This window comes from Microcaecilia unicolor, chromosome 1, assembly GCF_901765095.1.
Source record: "Microcaecilia unicolor chromosome 1, aMicUni1.1, whole genome shotgun sequence".
In the NCBI taxonomy this organism is placed as follows: domain Eukaryota; kingdom Metazoa; phylum Chordata; class Amphibia; order Gymnophiona; family Siphonopidae; genus Microcaecilia; species Microcaecilia unicolor.
This window is the reverse complement of record NC_044031.1, coordinates 580361433-580378555: the sequence shown is the minus strand read 5'-3', so window position 1 is coordinate 580378555 and position 17123 is coordinate 580361433. Positions and strand designations below refer to the sequence as shown.

Below are 17123 nucleotides of genomic sequence, written 5' to 3'. Positions count from 1 at the left end.
TAGTGGGGTCCCGCAGGGGTCTGTGCTGGGTCCGTTGCTTTTTAATGTATTTATAAATGACCTAGAGATGGGAGTAACTAGCGAGGTAATTAAATTCGCCGATGACACAAAATTATTCAGGGTCGTCAAGTCGCAGGAGGAATGTGAACGATTACAGGAGGACCTTGCGAGACTGGGAGAATGGGCGTGCAAGTGGCAGATGAAGTTCAATGTTGACAAGTGCAAAGTGATGCATGTGGGTAAGAGGAACCCGAATTATAGCTACGTCTTGCAAGGTTCCACGTTAGGAGTTACGGATCAAGAAAGGGATCTGGGTGTCGTCGTCGATGATACGCTGAAACCTTCTGCTCAGTGTGCTGCTGCGGCTAGGAAAGCGAATAGAATGTTGGGTGTTATTAGGAAGGGTATGGAGTCCAGGTGTGCGGATGTTATAATGCCGTTGTATCGCTCCATGGTGCGACCGCACCTGGAGTATTGTGTTCAGTACTGGTCTCCGTATCTCAAAAAAGATATAGTAGAATTGGAAAAGGTACAGCGAAGGGCGACGAAAATGATAGTGGGGATGGGACGACTTTCCTATGAAGAGAGGCTGAGAAGGCTAGGGCTTTTCAGCTTGGAGAAGAGACGGCTGAGGGGAGATATGATAGAAGTGTATAAAATAATGAGTGGAATGGATCGGGTGGATGTGAAGCGACTGTTCACGCTATCCAAAAATACTAGGACTAGAGGGCATGAGTTGAAGCTACAGTGTGGTAAATTTAAAACGAATCGGAGAAAATTTTTCTTCACCCAACGTGTAATTAGACTCTGGAATTCGTTGCCGGAGAACATGGTACGGGCGGTTAGCTTGACGGAGTTTAAAAAGGGGTTAGATAGATTCCTAAAGGACAAGTCCATAGACCGCTATTAAATGGACTTGGAAAAATTCCGCATTTTTAGGTATAACTTGTCTGGAATGTTTTTACGTTTGGGGAGCGTGCCAGGTGCCCTTGACCTGGATTGGCCACTGTCGGTGACAGGATGCTGGGCTAGATGGACCTTTGGTCTTTCCCAGTATGGCACTACTTATGTACTTATGTACCTTATTTCTCCCTGCCATTTCCTTAACACTGTCAAGTCTCCCCCACCCCCAGAATTCCCCAAGTCTAAGGATTCTAATGGGAAACTTGGTCCCAGGGCTGTGGAGTCGGAGTCGGCCGCAATTTTGGGTACATTGAGTCGAAGTTGGAGTCGGCAAAAATGTACCGACTCCTCATACATTTGAATAAAGTACTTCTCTGCTGTGAATAAAGCTTATTCTCCGAGGACAAGCAGGCTGCTTGTTCTCACGACTGGGTTGATGTCCACGGCAGCCCCCACCAACCGGAACAAAAACTTTGCGGGCGGTCCCGCACGCAGGGCACGCCCACCGCGCATGTGCGGCCATCTTCCCGCCCGTGCGCGACCGTTCCCGCTCAGTTTTTTTCGATTCCGCGCTGGAGAGAGACGTGTTATTGTCTCTCTCTGTCAGCCCCGGAAACCGTCTCTCTCTCTGTCAGCCCCGGAAACCGCGAGTTTTTTTCTTTTTGTGCGCGTTCGCGCCTCTTTTCTTTATTTCTTCTGTTAAAAAAAAAAAAGTTAGTTTGTTCCCTCGTCTTTAGCCGCGAGGGTGCCTCGTTGCGGCCTTGTGGCCGTGCGGTCGTTTCTTTTTTCGGGTGTGCTTTTCATCGCCACCATCGATGACTTTGACTTCGCCGACGCGATTTTTCCGTCAATGTCCTAGAAGGTCCCGAGCGGATTCAAAAAGTATGGTCGGTGCGGCCGGCAGATCTCGCAAACTAATACCCACGCTTGGTGCCTCCAGTGCCTTGGGCCGGAGCATAATACCAAGACGTGCACCTTGTGTCTCGGCTTGCGGAAGCGGACACATGTGGCGAGGCAAGTTCTTCGGGACAGTCTTTTTGGAACTTGCGCCGGCCCGTCGACGGCCAGATCTTCGGTACCGGTACAGATGTCGACGAAATCGGCACCGACGATGGCACCGACCCCAGGAGCACAGGTACCGTTGGCCCGCCGGACCACCGGCGACGGTGGGGGTGAGGACCGCGCGGGCAGTCGGCCCCGGCCACTCCCTCTACCTAGGGCCATCGGGACCGAACCCTGTCAGACCCGATCCCCCGAGGCCGGGGGGGGTTCTACCTCCTCTTCATCTCTGCCACCGAGCGCCGATGATGGGCACTGAAAGAAGACTAAAAAACACAGTCATCTGTCGTCCACGGCGCATGGGACTACCAGCTCCGGCGCCTCGAGAGATGACTCGACGCCGAGGAAGCGGCAGTGCCGAGCGGAGCGTTCCCCCTCTGTCGAAGAGGTGTCGCTGCGTCAGTCCATGGGTACTTTGGTACCGTCTCCTGGACCCGAGCAGCTTCCGGCACCCTCATCGGCCCCCCTGCCTTTCCCGACAGCGGGCCTTGACGAGTGCCTCCAAGCCATCCTTCCAGAGATTCTGGAAGGGCTGATGCGCCAGGCTTTGCCGGCGCCGGAGTGCTCTAGCCTGATGCAGAGGCCTCCGACGCCGCTTGCGGTACCGGTGTCGACAGCCACGCAGGTGGAATTGACGTCGATGGAGGGAGCTTCATCCCCACCGGCACGGGAGTCCACCGCTTGATGCCACCATCGAGGACATGGTTCCTCGCAGTCGAGACGGGCCCGATTCAGGTCTGAGCTGCAAGAGCTCATGTCCGACACCGAGGAAGAGGCCTCGTGGGGGGGAGGAGGAGGACCCCAGATATTTCTCCTCAGAGGAGTCTGAGGGCCTTCCCTCCGACCCCACTCCTTCACCGGAGAGGAAGCTCTCGCCACCTGAGAGCCTCTCCTTTGCCTCCTTCGTTAGGGGTATGTCGATTTGCATTCCCTTCCCCGTGGTCTCTGTGGATGAGCCGAGGGCTGAGATGCTTGAGGTCCTCTACTATCCATCACCACCTAGAGAGTCTTCCACGGTGCCGTTGCACAATGTCCTCAAAGAGACACTGCTTTGGAACTGGCTGAAGCCCTTATCTAACCCCACCATCCCCAAGAAAGCGGAGTCCCAATACAGAATCCACTCTGACCCAGAGTTGATGCGGCCCCAATTGCCTCATGACTCGGCGGTCGTGGACTCTGCTCTCAAGAGGGCACGGAGTTCGAAGGATACTGCCTCGGCGCCCCCGGGGCGGGAGTCTCGTACTCTGGACTCGTTTGGGAGGAAGGCCTACCAATCTTCCATGCTCATGACCCGCATCCAGTCGTACCAGCTCTACACGAGCATTCACATGCGGAACAATGTGAAGCAACTGGCGGACCTGGTCGACAAGCTCCCCCCGGAGCAGTCCAGGCCTTTTCAGGAGGTGGTCAGGCAGCTGAAGGCGTGCAGAAAGTTCCTGTCCAGGGGTATCTATGACACCTGTGATGTGGCAACTCGAGCTGCGGCCCAAGGTATAGTGATGCGCAGACTCTCCTGGCTGCATGCCTCTGACCTGGACAACTGCACCCAGCAACGACTGGTGGATGTCCCTTGCCGGGGGGATAACATCTTTGGCGAGAAGGTCGAGCAGTTGGTGGACCAACTACACCAGCGGGAAACCGCTCTCGACAAGCTCTCCCACCGGGCGCCTTCAGCATCCACCTCAGCAGGTGGACATTTTTCCCGGGCAGGCAGGCTGCACCCTACGCCTACAACAAGCGTAGGTACACCAAGCCGGCCCGAAGGCCTCAGGCACAGGGACAGTCCCAGCGCGCTCGTTCCCGTCAACAGCGTGCGCCTAAGCAGCCCCCTGCGCCTCCACAGCAAAAGCCTGGGACGGGCTTTTGACTGGATCCATGGGAACATAGCCGCCATCAAAGTGTCCGTACCGGACGACCTGCTGGTCGGGGGGAGGTTGAAAGTTTTTCACCAAAGGTGGCCTCTGATATCCTCCGACCAGTGGGTTCTCCAAATAGTGTGGTGCGGATACACCCTGAATTTGGTTTCCACTCCACCAAATTGCCCACCGGGAGCCCAATCCTTCAGCTCCCATCACAGGCAGGTACTTGCAGAGGAACTCTCCGCCCTTCTCAGCGCCAATGCGGTCGAGCCCGTGCCACCAGGGCAGGAAGGGCAGGGATTCTATTCCAGGTACTTCCTTGTGGAAAAGAAAACAGGGGGGATGCGCCCCATCCTAGACCTGAGAGGCCTGAACAAATACCTGGTCAAAGAGAAGTTCAGGATGCTTTCCTTAGGCACCCTTCTGCCAATGATTCAGAAAGACGATTGGCTATGTTCCCTGGATTTAAAGGACGCTTATACTCACATCCGACACTGCCAGCCCACAGGCAGTATCTCAGATTCCACCTGGGGACACGACACTTTCAGTATTGTGTGCTGCCCTTTGGGCTCGCCTCTGCCCCACGGGTGTTCACGAAATGCCTCATGGTGGTCGTGGCGTATCTACGCAAGCGGGGAGTGCACGTGTTCTCGTATCTCGACGATTGGCTGGTCAAGAACACCTCGGAGGCAGGAGCTCTCCGGTCCATGCAGTGCACTATTCACCTCCTGGAGCTGCTGGGGTTTGTGATAAATTACCCAAAGTCCCATCTCCAGCCAGTCCAATCTCTGGAATTCATAGGAGCTCTGCTGAATTCACAGTCGGCTCAGGCCTTTCTTCCCGAAGTCCGCTTCCCAGACCAGAGCGTCTCAGCAGATCACAGCTCGGCAGATGTTGAGACTTCTGGGTCATATGACCTCTACAGTTCATGTGACTCCCATGGCTCGTCTTCACATGAGATCTGCTCAATGGACCCTAGCTTCCCAGTGGTGCCAAGCCACCGGGAATCTAGAAGATGTCATCCGCCTGTCCCCCAGTTGCTGCAATTCGCTGCACTGGTGGACACTTCGGACCAATTTGACCCTGGGACGTCCATTCCAAATTCCACAACCCACGAAGGTGCTGACGACGGATGCATCTCGCCTGGGGTGGGGAGCTCATGTCGATGGGCTTCACACCCAGGGATTGTGGTCCCTCCAGGAACAGGATCTTCAGATCAACCTCCTGGAGCTCCGAGCGGTCTGGAACGCACTGAAGGCCTTCAGAGATCGGCTGTCCTATCAAATTATCCAAATTCAGACAGACAATCAGGTTGCAATGTTATTACATCAACAAGCAGGGGGGCACCGGATCTCGCCCCCTGTGTCAGGAGGCCGTCGGGATGTGGCGTGGGGCCTGCCAGTTTGGCATGCTTCTTCAAGCCACATACCTGGCAGGTGTAAACAACAGTCTGGCCGACAGACTGAGCAGAGTCATGCAACCGCACGAGTGGTCGCTCCATTCCAGAGTGGTACGCAAGATCTTCCGAGAGTGGGGCACTCCCTCGGTGGACCTTTTCGCCTCTCAGACCAACCACAAGCTGCCTCTGTTCTCACGGCAGACTAGCGTCGGATGCCTTTCTCCTCCATTGGGGGACCGGCCTCCTGTATGCTTATCCTCCCATACCTTTGGTGGGGAAGACCTTACTGAAGCTCAAGCAAGACCACGGCACCATGATTCTGATAGCGCCTTTTTGGCCCCATCAGATCTGGTACCCTCTACTTCTAGAGTTTTCCTCAGAAGAACTGTGGAGATTGGAGTGTTTTCCGACTCTCATTTTGCAGAACGACGGAGCGCTTCTGCACCCCAACCTTCAGTCTCTGGCTCTCACGGCCTGGATGTTGAGGGCGTAGACTTTGCTTCGTTGGGTCTGTCTGAGGGTGTCTCCCGCGTCTTGCTTGCCTCTAGAAAGGGTTCCACTAAAAAGAGTTACTTTTTCAAGTGGAGGAGGTTTGTCGTTTGGTGTGAGAGCAAGGCCCTAGAACCTCGCTCTTGTCAGCAGGCTGATTGTTCTCACCTACCCTCCCTCCCTCCCCTTTGGAGTTGCGTTTTTTCCTCATTCCTTTGCTTGTCATTCAACTGAGCGGAAACGGTCGCGCACGGGCAGGAAGACGGCCGCGCATGCGCGGTGGGCGTGCCCTGCGTGTGGGACCGCCCGCGAAGTTTTTGTTCCGGTTGGTGGGGGCTGGTGTGGATGTCAACCCAGTCGTGAGAACAATCAGCCTGCTGTCCTCGGAGAACACCTGCTACAGGTATGTATCATTCGCTGTACCTAGTTGCTTCACTAGTGTGAAGTCCAGCTGAACTATTTTGCTGGAGAGCTTCCCTCTGCTCAGTCTCCCTTTGCATTTACTGACCTGCTGTAGAGCACCTCCTCTCTGACCCCACAGTGAATTTAAGCTCCAAGAGAAGATCATTCAGCACACACAGATAAGGCAACTTCCTCTCTCTCTCTCTACAAGAAGAGCTTTATATTTTAGTGGAAGTGGCACACCATTCACAATGGCAAAAAGAATGTCAGGAGACATGACAGTCTGCTGTTTATGAACACTTTACAATATCAACAGATGGGAAACATTATGTATGTCAATGTATTATAGAAGATGATGGTGAAAAAGCATGTGATGCAAAAATTAGCAGTTTCAGTGGTTATGAAAAAAATGCACCTACAAGAGCATCAAATTTAAAAAGACACTTGCAGCGTTTCCATCCTAAAGTGTTAGAAGCTGTGAATGAGAAAGATAGTGATGAAACCATTCCATCTACTTCAGGGTCAATAAAAGATCAGAAATCTACTGGAGGCCAGACACAACTATTAAGATTTTTTACAGCTGACAAAGTTACTATAGCAATGACACCAGAAAAATTCAAAAACCACATCATTGAAATGGCAGTAAAGAATAGTATACCACTATCTATTTTTTCACAACCAGCCTTTTTAGGCTTAAATGGAGAAATGGCTTAAAAGCTTGGAGTTTCTCTGGAACGAGAAAGTATAAGGAAACTTATACTTGAAGAGGCCAAATGTAAGAAGGAAGAACTAAGAAAAAGTCTGAAGGGACGTTTTGTCTTTATTAAAATGGATGCAGGCACACGTCACAGGGTCAATTATTTTGCAATTAATGTTAGATTTGCTGATGAAAACAAAAAAACAATAACCCGGACATTAGGAGTAAAGGACACTCAGGCACATCATACCAGTGAGTATCTGCAGAAGTTAGTGGAAGGTGTTTTAGAAGATTTTGAAATTAAAAAGGAACACTTCCTCCACGACCCTCCAGACCGGTCAAGACGCGTGGGTTATGTCCTCCTACCAGCAGAGGGAGACTGAGAAACACTGAGCTTTTGAATACTGTATATATAACCTGTGCAGTACATCCACTAGCCAGTATTTTCTCAGTCTCAGCAGAGGTAGAAGGACAGCCTGTGCAGTCTTCAATAGTCTGGTGAGGTAGTTTGGATACTACCACTGGTGGGGTTCCTGACCATTTTCTGTTGCTTGGCATCCCTGTACGTGTGTTAAAAAAAAAAAAAAGCAGAATAATAAGTGCTTCGGGGCCCTGGGTCCGGTGGGGCCCAGTGTTTTCCCCCTGGGGTGTCACACCTATTTTGGGTCCCTCCCCCTGTGCTGCTCTCTGTTTGAGAACTTGGCAGCTTTGTGCCTCGGCTGCTTTCCTGGTACTGTAGCCTTGAGTGCCTCACAATTCTCAGCTGCCAATTTAATGTTACTGTCTCTTTAAGGGCAACAGTGAATTTTCTCCTGCTCGGAACGAACGGGGTTTCAGTTCGTTGTTAGAGCGTGAGAGCAGCGTGAGTGTGTTGAGTGAGTGAAAGTTTTTTGGATCCGGCTCACGCGGCATTGTTTTTTGGTTTGCCCTCGTGTTTGGATGGCGGGTAAACTGCTCCGGTGTCGCGCGTGCGCGCGCCGCGGTGTGGAATCCCCGGGAGCTCAATGCCGTCTTTGCGGCGAACCGAAGCAGGTGCCGGTGGCAGCGGCTCCCCCCGAGTTGACTGCGGAGGTCCCGGCAGTTTCGGGAGTTGCTGGGGCAGTGGGGACGCCGCTTGGGACATCGTCGGCGGTTCCGGTTTTGGCGGGAACGGCCGCCATTTTGTCAGCGGCGCGCACTGCGGAATCAGCAGTTTTTGGGCCCGCTTCCCCCGTTTTGGTCACAAAAGGCCCGTCTGAGGCTCCTGGAGGGGTTGGTTTCCCCCCGGAGTTCGTGTGGACCCTCTATCAGGCATGGAGGACGGGACCCCCCCAATTGGAGGAGGGGGTTAGTACCTCTTTGGCTAAAAGACCAAGGGTGGATTGGTCAGAGGACGGGGAGTTTTTTTCTCCGGGTGGTTCTGACGGAGCTCTTAGTGAATTGGGGGACCTAGAGGGGTTTGAAGGTTTGCAGGATGCGGAGTGCCTAATTCCTGGTGAGGATCCCTCGGTGGTTCGTATTTTTCACAGGGATGAGCTGTCTGAGCTTATAGATCAGGTGTCGGCCACCCTTAAGTTTGATCAGCCAGAGGTAGCCATGGGGGAGGCTAGACAGTTGGATCCCTTAGTTAAAGGTATCCAGAGGAAAGCCCGGTCCTTCCCCATGAACAAGGACCTCCGGGATATGGTCTTTCAGGAGTGGAATGTTCCGGATGCGCCATGTAAAGTAGCGAAAGCCATGGCGAGGCTTTATCCTCTTCCTCAGGAAGATAGGGATTCCTTTAAGGCTCCCACTGTGGATGCCGTGGTGACAGCAGTTACTAAAGCCACGGCGATCCCGGTAGACGGAGGTACCGCTCTCCGTGACCCCCAGGATAGGAGGCTGGAATCATTTCTCAAACGTAGTTTTGATCTGTCAGCTCTCGCCTTGCAGGCCTCGGTGTGTGGGGGCCTGGTAGCTCGGGCGTGTTTTCGCTGGGCCGAGAAGCTTCTGGATGATTCGGTGGATGTTGGTTCCTCGGGGGTTCAGGAGTTAGCCAAGCTGGAGATGGGATCGTCCTTTTTGTCGGATGCTCTTTATGATTTATTGCGGGCTTCGGCAAAGAATATGGCTATGGTAGTGGGAGCGCGTAGGGCCCTTTGGTTACACGGTTGGGTCGCGGACGCGGCCTCTAAGGCTAAGCTGTGTTCTCTTCCCTTCAAGGGGTCCATGCTTTTTGGTGAGGAATTGGATAAGTTGGTGAAAGGTCTCAGTGATGCCAAGGCCCCTAGGCTTCCGGATTTTCGTTCCAAGGCGGCTTCCAGGAGCACTTCCTCCCGAGGTCGGTTTAAGGAGGCTCGTCGGTATAGGCCAGGGAGGTCTAGTGGGGCTCCTAGGGGTCGTTTCTTCCAGCGCACCCAGTCCTTTCGTGGGAGTCGTCGCGGAGGGCGTGACTTTTCCACGGGAGGGCAGGTCTTGGGGCGTAATGCACAATGAAGGTGTGCGGGCCCAGGCTCTGGTTCGGGTAGGGGCTCGTCTGAGTCTTTTTTACCAGAACTGGGCCCAAATCACTTCAGATCAGTGGGTTCTCGAGGTGGTGCGAGACTGCTATGCCCTGGAGTTCGACAGTTCACCTCCCGAAAGGTTCTTGGAGTCCCCTTGTCATTCGAGGCTCAAGCGGGCAGCTGTGCAGGACACGTTGGCTCGGCTGATCAGGTTGGGGGCGGTGGTACCGGTTCCCCTCGCTCAGCGCGGCTCGGGCTGCTATTCGATCTATTTTGTGGTCCCAAAGAAGGAGGATGCCTTTCGGCCTATCTTAGATCTAAAGAGGGTCAATGCAGCTCTCAAGGTTCCCTCGTTTCGCATGGAAACGTTGCGGTCGGTCATTGTCGCGGTTCAGGACGGAGAGTTTCTAACGTCTTTGGATTTGACGGAAGCTTATCTCCACATTCCTATTCGTGCTGCTCATCAGCGATTTCTTCGCTTTTCGGTATTAGGGAAGCACTTTCAGTTCTGTGCTCTACCTTTCGGACTAGCAACGGCTCCCCGAACGTTTTCCAAAGTTATGGTAGTAGTGGCAGCGGCTTTGTGGAGGCAGGGTGTTCTGGTGCACCCGTACCTGGACGATTGGCTGATTCGAGCCAAGTCCAGGTCGGAGAGCGAGATGGCTACTGCTCGAGTGGTTCAGTTTCTTCAGTCTCTGGGCTGGGTAGTGAACTTGTGCCGTCGCAGGAATATCTGGGGGTGCTTTTCGATATCAAGAAGGGTCGAGTATTCTTGCCGGGTCCCCGGATTCGCAAGTTGCAGGGTCAGATTCGTCGGTTTCTGGCGGACTCAGCACTGACGGCCCGGGAGTATCTGCAAGTCCTGGGGTTGATGGCGGCCACCATAGAGGTAGTTCCGTGGGCCCGGGCGCACATGCGGCAGTTGCAGTCAGCTCTTCTCAGTCGTTGGTCACCACTGAGTCAGGAGTTGGACAGTCGTCTTCAGCTGGCGGTAATCCCACGCCTCAGTCTCCGGTGGTGGCTAGACACAGACAATCTGGAAAAGGGAATGCCGTTGGAGGCCCCGCAGTGGGTGGTCCTCGTCACAGATGCCAGTCTACAAGGCTGGGGAGCTCATTGTCTCGGGCAAGTGGCTCAAGGTCGGTGGACTCAGAGGCTCAGTGGTCCATCAATCGTTTGGAAACTCGGGCCATTCGGCTCGCGCTTCAGGCTTTTCAGAGTCTCCTGTGCCGGAAAGCAGTCAGGGTCTTCTGCGACAACGCCACCGCCGTGGCTTATGTCAACCGTCAGGGGGGCACAAAGAGTCAGGCGGTCGCGGAGGAGGCGGCGTTGTTGTGCCAATGGGCGGAGAGTCACCTGCTAGCGCTCTCCGCGGCACATGTGGCCGGAGTGGACAATGTGGACGCAGATTACCTGAGCAGGCATACTCTAGACCCTGGAGAGTGGTCTCTGCATCGGTCGGTGTTCGAGCGCATTGTGTCGGTCTGGGGTCTTCCCGAGGTGGACCTGATGGCAGCGGCCCACAATGCTCAAGTGCCGAGGTTTTTCAGTCGTTGGAGGGACCCTCGAGCGGAAGGGATCGACGCTCTGCTGGTGCCCTGGCCTCAGGAGTTGCTGTATGTTTTTCCTCCATGGCCGTTAGTCGGACGCGTAGTTCAACGCATAGCTCGGCACCCCGGACGGGTGATTTTGATAGCCCCGAATTGGCCGCGTCGGCCGTGGTTCGGAGATCTGGTACGGCTGGCGGTAGCAGACCCTCTTCCGTTGTCAGATTCAGTGGTGTTGTGTCAGGGCCCAATAGTTATGCCAGATCCGGATCGGTTCTCGCTTACGGCCTGGCTCTTGAGAGGCACAGGTTAAAGAAGGGTTTTTCGGCCAGAGTTATCGCCACAATGTTGAGCTCTCGTAGGCAATCTACTTCGTTGGCTTACGTCCGGCTTTGGAGAGTTTTTGAGCATTGGTACGCAGGTAGACAGGTTCTTCCTTTTCGTGCGTCTGTGACTGATGTATTGGAGTTCCTACAGGATGGTATGGACAGGGGTCTGGCCTTGTCCTCTTTAAAAGTACAGGTGGCAGCTTTGTCCTGTTTTCGGGGGAAGGTTCAGGGGAAGTCTTTGGCTTCTAGTCCTGATGTGGTTCGTTTTTTGAAGGGCGTTAAGTTGCTGCTACCGCCTCGGCGGCGGATGGTGCCTCCGTGGGATTTGAATCTCGTTCTGGATGCTTTGGTTAGGCCGCCATTTGAGCCCTTGGTTGCTGTTTCGGACAAGGACCTTTCATTAAAGACGGTTTTCTTGGTGGCCATTACTTCAGCTCGGAGGGTGTCGGAGCTTCATGCTTTGTCTTGTAGGGAACCCTTCTTGATTTTTTCCAAGGAAAAGGTTTCGTTGCGGCCAGTACCGTCCTTTTTGCCCAAGGTGGTCTCAGAGTTTCATGTTAATCAAGTCATTTCCTTGCCAGTTTTGGGTAATTTGGCGGGGGATACGGAGCAGCGTCGTCTGGCAAAGCTAGATGTGCGGAGAGTCTTGCGCTGTTATATTTCCAGAACTCGGGAGTATAGAGTTTCTGATCGTTTGTTCGTCCTGCATGGTGGTGCAAAGAAGGGCGCGGCAGCTTCCAAGGCAACGATAGCAAGGTGGTTAAAGGAGGCGATTGTTTCGGCTTATTTGCTAAAAGGTCGCTTGGCTCCTAAAGAGTTTTCGGCCCATTCTACCAGGGGAATGGCGGCCTCTTGGGCGGAATGTAGCATGATTCCTCCGTTAGATATTTGTCGAGCGGCGGTTTGGTCTTCTTTGCATTCCTTTGTTAAGCATTATAGGATTGATGTGCATGCAAAGGAAGAGGCTGGCTTTGGGGCTGCAGTGTTGACCTCTGGCCTTCGTGGATCCCGCCCGTAGGATATTTACTGCTTTGGTACGTCCCACGCGTCTTGACCGGTCTGGAGGGTCGTGGAGGAAGGTGAAATTAGATCTTATCTGCTAATTTTCTTTCCTCTAGACCCTCCAGACCGGTCAAGGCCCGCCCTGTCTATCTGTCTGTATTTTAGGCCAGGAGGTATGGTTGGCCTGTTGTTATTTCTTGGCAGCTGTTGATTGTTGTGTCTATGGATTCAGACTCTGGTTTACCAGTTTTTTGTTGGTTGGAGTCTGGACAGGTGTGACAGTGTTTGGTAGTCCACCTGTGGAAGCACACACGAAAAAAGGGACACAGTAAGAGAAATAAAGAAAGTGTCCAGTTGGCAGTGACCACGTACAGGGTTGCTCATTATAGTTAGTGTTATGGTTTCTCTGCTTTGTTAGTGTTATACTGGCTAGTGGATGTACTGCACAGGTTATATATACAGTATTCAAAAGCTCAGTGTTTCTCAGTCTCCCTCTGCTGGTAGGAGGACATAACCCACGCGTCTTGACCGGTCTGGAGGGTCTAGAGGAAAGAAAATTAGCAGGTAAGATCTAATTTCACCATTCTATGTATTGTAACTGATAATGCTTCAAATATGTTAAGCACAATTGAAAAAAAATGAAGGAAGTTGATGAAGAAAGCAGCATACAAATATCAGAAGATGACAGTTCTGCAATTCAAGAAAGCTGTGAAAGTTTGGATGATATTGCTGAAGAAGCATCTAAGCTTATTACCATTCAACATATGCGTTATGCTGTTCATACTCTGCAACTAGCAATAAGAGATGTATTGAAGGATCGTCATGCGGCTACACTAATTAGCAAGTTGAGGCAAGTAGCTGTTGCAGCCAGGATCTTTAAAACAGATGCTATTCTGAAGAGACATGCTGGAAAAGGAGCCATTTTGGATCAAGCAACGCGCTGGGGAAGCACTTACTTGATGATAAAGCGTTTGCTTGAACTAGAAGACTTTCTTGAAGAACTGGACAATGTAAATATTTCATTTAAAGGAAACCAGTGGGCTCAAGTTACAGAATTAGAAAGGCTACTGCTGCAATATGAAGATTTAACACCAGGTAAATTCTTCTTGGAATGGAAGGGCTTGATATATAACCTTAACAAAAGTGGGGGGTTAATTGCTGATGGCATTGTATCTTCAATAAGGAAAAGAGGAGCTCTTGCTGGATAATCAAATTCCTTTAGCTGCTATTTATGTTGATCCAATGAGCCGAATTTTGTTGAGCAGTGACCAAATTGATACAGGAAAACAGGCACTCTGACATAGCAGTTCGCATGAAAGGGTTGCTACCTGAAACTCATAAACCACTGGATGAAGCTAAAGCTATAAATACTGGTGGTAATGGTAACTCAGGTTCATCCTCTTCAAATGAAGAAGAGAATTTTCAAGCCTATTTGGACAAAATGGAAGCTTCAAAAGCAAAGCGATGTCGGTTAAGCATGGAAAAGCAACCTGTAAATGTCCATATAAAGAAATTCATGCAAGAGTTTTTTAAAGGATTAAAAGAAGTGGAAAAGTTTGACCGCTCATCAAAACTGACTATAGAAGAAGCCATCATTGTTTATCCAGAGATTGTCAGTGATGCAGCTAGAACCGTAACAGCAATGCCACCCACCCAAGTCAGTGTTGAAAGACTATTTTCAGCACTGAAAATAATCAAATCAGATTTAAGGGCTTCTATGGAGGATCTGGCAGAAGCAATTCTGTTTCTAAGAACAATATATTAGTTAATTTTGGATTATGTTTAACAGCTATTCTACATCTATATGTGTCAAGTTTAAATAATATATAAGTTGTTTTAGGTTTTCCAAATGTTTTTGGTTTATGTAGGTTAACTTTGATTTTGTTCTAATTTCCAAAGGATGTTGTTCTAGAATTTCCAAAGGATGTGGTTGTTCCAGATTTTTATACTTGCTAATGCTATGATGACTTTATACTTGATAAAAAAACAAGGTTATGTTTATTGTTTTTTTATGTGTGTTTTTTTGTTTAAACTTTAGGATTAATGAATATTTATAGTTTCTTTAATAAATAAAATAAAAAGTCACAATGACACAGATTTTAAACCCAAACATTAACATGCAGCCTTGCATGCTGCACTTTCAGTCAACATGCAAAAAAAATACATATTAAAAACTGAGGAGTCAGAGTAGAAGGATTTTTGTACCGACTCCACAGCCCTGCTTGGTCCTAGAACAACCTCCTTTGTCCCCCAACTTCCGGGCCCCGTCTTCCCATACTAATCTAAGAAAGGGGTTGGTCAAACGCGTAAACTCTCGGACAGATTGGTTTCTTCTAGTGGATTCAATATTGCTTTCATAGTTCTCTTCTTCAACACACAAAGCAAAATAAAGGATTCCGCCTTGTGGATCCTACCACTAGTTCACAGATATTTTTCATGGTTTCAGGCTTACCTGCTCGTTTCCCTGGTGGCCCGGTGGAGGAAATAGGTAGGAGCTATGCCCACTTATTCCTGCTCGTTGTGGTTGCCTCCCTAAAATGACTCCCATGGCTTCTAGGATCAGCCTTGCATTACTTTGAGAGAAAGGTAATAAGTGGCTGCAGCAAGAATTAAATCCAGAAGGCAAAAGCAGCAGAACGCTAACCAGTGTTCCTAGATAAAAGCGTGGTCCATACCTTTATAATTCAGATTATTTTGGCGATTTTCTGAAATACTTTCCAAACTATGAAGAATAAATTACGGTCTTATGGTTTATGTACGTAGATTTTTTGTTCTTAGTTTTAGGAGGAAAAGGCTTCAGATGCTCCGCTGATTATTTACTTATGCATATTGCATTTTTTTCCAAATATGCCGGGTGGGCTTCCTCATCAGCCTTAAAAACTTCCAGAGTTAACCCCTTTACAGGTTTTTTTTTTTCTTCTATTTATATATTTCTACAATCAACTTCACACAATCTTAGCAATAATTCACTTATGGGCATCATAGATACTTAGCTTCTCGTATCTGCTGTTGGCAGAGGTTTGCTCAACAGAGCTCCTCCATTTCATTTCTTCTTCAGGAGACACCAGATGCAGAAACTCTACAGCATATAAACTTTCTCCAGATGATGTGTTCTGTGATTATAGTTGCCTTCCCGTCCTCTGCCTTGCTGCTTTATATTGGCTGGATCCTACCTACACTCTGCTTCTAGTTACAATGGATGCAGGCATGGCCGGCTCACTCACATTGGGGAGGGGGGGGGGGAGACTAGAGAACTGCAGATAGAGATTTTTTAACTCAGATATGTCTGTTTTTAATTCTATTAATTATTTTACCATTTAGACATAAATGTAAAGTTTTTCTGACTTCTGACAAAAGGCAGACATTTTAGCAATTCTAGCCTCCTGAGTCTTGAGCACATCTTTCTGGGCCCCCCTAAACATGTTGACACAAAGTATATGCAAATTTTCTAATGTCTTAATCTGGCCCTGCCACCGCAATAAATAGCAATACACATAGCAACCAATAAGAAAACTGCATGATTCTTGTAGTTTTCAGAGTAGAACTAACAGAAAAATAAATGGAAACGAAAACATTAACATTCCCTTGCATGTGAATCTGTTGTCTGCATTTGTGTATTTTTGAAGGTGGGGTGGTTTCTGGAGTAGTGTGGCAGATGGGGAGGGAATAGTTCTTGGGCTGTGTGGGCAATTTGTGGGAGAGACAGTTGCAAAGGTTTAAGTGTTTCAGGGAAGGAAGAGTAAGGAATTCCACCCTTTAAAACTGCCTTGCCCTGCATAAACAGGAATTCATTCAACCATAGCCTAGAAATTCATTGGGTCATTTTTTTTTTTTTTTGGGGGGGGGGGGGGGAGGGATTCTTTCCAACCCTTCTGTATGTAAGTGTGTGGGGGAGGGGATTTGTCTGTTCGTATTTCTTCTGCTGCTCCCACAGAGAAAAATTGTGTATCTGTAGTTCTGGAACCCCTAGTCCAATTTGGCCCTTTATTTTTTTTTTTGAAGTAGTCTTTTACCGGTTTTTCCTTATGCTAAGTTTTATACTATTCCTTTAAGTTTTCAGTTATTTTGCCCACAGACACATTCTTGACCCCTTTGTATAATTTTTTTTCAACTTCTTTTGGATTGGAAAGAATAACCTGTATAGCAGCTTGGTATTGATTGAGGTTGGGGTGGAGCATGGTCAAGCGTAGGAATCCTTCACATATGCTCAGGATGTCCTTGAAGCTTTGCTTCAGCAATTGGAGAGCTGTTGCAGATTGGGGGCCATTGGATGACATCATCCAGAAGTGTGGCTGCATTCTACCTGCTATCCAGAGCCCCCACCCCCCTAAACAACTTTTCATAAGATTTATTTTTTTTTTATTATTTTTTTTTTATTAATTTCATTAAATAACAAGTTATTACACTTGACAGGTAAGTCAGAAAGGAAAAATTTTTACAATAACCAAAATTTAAGTATAACAATAATAATAGTTTCTTCTTTAGACCTCAAACATGAGGGAGAGCGTAAAGAAAAAAAAGACTTCTTAAATCAATAATTTCTGTTACAAAGGAAATATGCTTAACACACGTTACCAGATCCATAATTCAAATTTTCTATCATCAAAACTGGGAAAAGACATTAGCCAATTTTTTTCAATGTTATAAATTCTTTCAATTGTTCTGGTTGGAAAAAGATATATTTTATACCCGTGTATTTGATGACACATTTACACGGGTAATTCAGATAGAAGGACGCTCCCAGTTTTACCACCTCAGCTCTCATAGAAAGAAAAAGTTTTCTCCTTTCTTGTGTTTGCTTGGTTATATCTGGGTACATCCACACTCTTTTCCCCCTAAATTGAGCCTGCATCTTTTTGAAAAACATACGCTTTACTGCTTCCAGATCTTGTTGGAAGACAAAAGATACTATTAAAGTTTTTCTTTGAGAGTCCACAGTTAAAGAGGTTTCTAATAACTCAGATATATTAAGTTC

The 17123-nt window shown here is 49.2% G+C and overlaps 1 protein-coding gene across 3 annotated transcripts in view; it reads left to right on the top strand.

Moving 5' to 3' along the window:
• The window catches only part of ATAD2 (ATPase family AAA domain containing 2), a 393801-nt gene that overhangs the window by 194274 nt on the left and 182404 nt on the right, over positions 1–17123 (top strand). The gene's annotated exons all lie outside the window — the stretch shown is intronic.